The 3120-nt window shown below is 42.7% G+C and overlaps 1 pseudogene; it reads left to right on the forward strand.

Annotated features, from left to right (window-relative positions):
- The first annotated feature begins 296 nt into the window (after positions 1 to 296).
- LOC127687901 (galectin-1-like) lies at positions 297 to 743 on the forward strand (annotated as a pseudogene).
- Positions 744 to 3120: the final 2377 nt, after the last annotated feature.

The following is a 3120-nucleotide window of genomic DNA, read 5'->3' on the forward strand; positions in this document are numbered from 1 at the left end:
GAATCCATCTTCCTTTTACCTCAGCCTCTAAAGTGATGAAATTACAGGTTTGATATTAAAAGATAAAAAGAATGCAAATCATTGTGATGTTTTGGGGAAATAGTTATGATAAGGAATTTCATTTCTTTCTATGATAAAAATGGTCTCAGACCACAAAATGGATACAGAAACCAATAGCAGAAAAATAGTTGGGAAACCCTCAAACGCTTGAGGATTAAATAGCAGGCTGTAAAGAAGACCAGAGTCAAAAGAAAAACCCCAAGAGGAATTGTAAAGGTACTCAAACCTGAATGAAAATGGAGATCTCTCTGGTGGAGTCTTCTGAGAGCTGGAGGAGCAGGTCGCAGGAATCTCTTCTTCCCTTCAGTCATGCCTGTGCCAGTAATCTGAATCTCAAACCTGGGAAGTATCTCAGAGTTCAGAGAGATGGCTCCCCGATGGCAAGTACTTGTGCTGAATCTTGGGAACAACAGCCACAACTGTGCCTAAGCTTCAACCCCTGCTACAGCACCCACGGGGACACCAACACCACTGTGAGTAATAGCAAGGATGGTGGGGCCTGGGGAACCAAACACTAGGAGCCCTTCCAGCCTGGGAGCATCGTGGAGGTGTGCATCGCCTTTGACCAGGCTGACCTGACCATCCAGCTGCCAGATGGGCATGAGTTCAAGTCCCAACTGCCTGATGCCAACTACATGGCAGCAGATGGTGACTTCAAGATTCAGTGTGTGGCCTTTGAGTGAAGCCAGCCAGCCCATAGCCCTCAATAAAGGCAGCTGCCTCTGCTCCCTGCAAACAAACAAACAAAAGTGGAAATCTCTTATCACAATTTGTAGGTTAAAATTATTCAATTTTTCTGAAGATATAATTAGGCAAAACTCATACAGGAAGAAATATAGAGACTGGCAGACACATAGCTATTGGTCAGATTAAGCCAACGATGAGTCTGTTCAAACAGAAGGCAAACCAGGTTCATAATGGTCCACTGATACATTTATCAAATATTTAAGGCAGAAATTACACTAATTCTCTATAGTAAGTTTTAGGAGATGGGGAGAAAGGGGGAGTAACACATCCTAAATAATTCTATGTTGCCAATGTCACCTAAAACCAGACTGTGATAGAGTAAAAGGAGACTGATTATTTCTCATGACCAGTACAATTTTATCAAACCAAACCCAACAATATATAGAACTAATTATATATTAAAGTTCAATGGGATTTCTCTCAGCAATGTGAAGCTGTTCAACTTGTGAAAATTAATCAAAATGGCATCCATCTCTTCAACAAGTTAAGAAAAAATAAAAATCATATGATCACATCAATAGTTAACAAAGAACAATTGACAAAACTCAGCACTTGGGCGGGGGAATGTATCTTAGTTATAGAGCGCTTGTCTGGTATTCACAAAGTCTGGGGTACCCTCTGTAGCACCCATAAAAACAAGCCATGGTGGAACACGTCTGTAATCTGAGTACTTGGGAGATAGAAGCAAGAGGATCAGAAGTTCAAGGTCATCCTTGACTGTAGCAAGTTTGAAGTCAGTCTGGGATATACATGACACCCTCGACCAACCAACCAACCAACCAACCAACCAACCAACCAACCAACCAACCAGTCAGACAGACAGACAGACAGACAGACAGACAGACAGACAGACAGACAACCAACAACACATTAGCCAATTAACAAGCAAATAGTCTAGCACTCTATTCCTGACCCTTCTCTCCAAAATTCTTTAAATTAGGAACACAGGGGTATTTCATCAACTTGAAAAACTATCCACATAAAGCCAAATAGCTAACAACTTACTTACTGATAGAAACTCAAAGCTTTCTAACCAAGATAATGAACAAAAGAAGCCCCAGCCCACTGTATTAGAAGTCATAGGGAATGTATTAAGACATGAAGAGGAAATAGAAATGCATGCAGATTAGGAAGGAAGAAATAAACTTACTTTTGTCACAAGTGACATGATTCATAGTGAAAATACAATCGAATTAACAAAGAACTAGAACCCACACATGATTGCAACATTACAGGATACAAGGCCAATACAAAACTATAACCTGCCTCTCTCTATACCAGCAATGAACAAGGGGATTTGAAGTCAACCCCATTGGCACAGGGTTAGCATGTGGGGTGCACATGTACACAGTTGGCATGGTTACAGAGAGTCACTGCTGGGCCATATATAATCAGTGTCATCAGACTTAACACACACATTCTCGTCATCTCTGACATAAGACAAGTAGAGGGTCTGAGCTCTGAAGAAGTATTCTGGGTCCAGAAATGGAGGTAAAGGTTAGGAGTGGTGTCTCTATGTGTGTGTGAAATTAGGAGGAGGAAGAGTCCAAGAAAGGAAGCAACAGGAGGGGACAGAGAGAAAACACAACAGTGACCCAGAAGGTCCCATATTCTTTTCAAGGGTCTATCTTCAGCTTCCTAACTTCCTTTCGCTAGGCTCTACCTCTTATGGTTTTCTTTTTTTCTATTCTAGTCTAATACCTGAAGCAGGATCTCATGCAGCCACAGCTGGCCTTGAACTTCTGGTCCTCCTGTCTCAACATTCTGAGTGCTGGAACCACTAGGAAAGGCCACCACACTTCTTATGCTGTGCTGGAGATCCAACCCAGGGCTTTCTGCACACTAGAGAAGCATTCTCTCAACAGAGCCCTAAGCCCTACCTCTTAAACAGTCTACCCTCTCCCAATAATGCTATGGACGGGCACATTATACTGGTAAATTTTCATTGGGTTCGAGATGCATGGTTGTCCCTCATTTCATCTCATTTCAAACCCGAGCATGTTTGCCTCAAAGCGCCCTCCAAAGCCCTTGTCTCAGGGTGGGCTGCTAAACTCTGACAGCGAGGAAGGAGACTGGCCAAACAGGCCAAGACTATAAACGCCGTGTCCTTGAAAGCAGCCAGAAGGTAGGTCAGTTCCAACAGAGGGATCTATTGTTGTTTTCACGATATTAAAAGTGTCTGCAGTGAAAAATGGGAAGGAGCTCATCTATGGAGAGAGCTTAGCTGAGAACTGTAGCTGACTGCCTCAGCATCCCCATTCTGTTGGATGCTTGAGTGCCTGATAAGACTTGAAGATGTTATCTTTCTGTCTG

This window comes from Apodemus sylvaticus, chromosome 6 (genome assembly GCF_947179515.1).
Source record: "Apodemus sylvaticus chromosome 6, mApoSyl1.1, whole genome shotgun sequence".
In the NCBI taxonomy this organism is placed as follows: Eukaryota; Metazoa; Chordata; class Mammalia; order Rodentia; family Muridae; genus Apodemus; species Apodemus sylvaticus.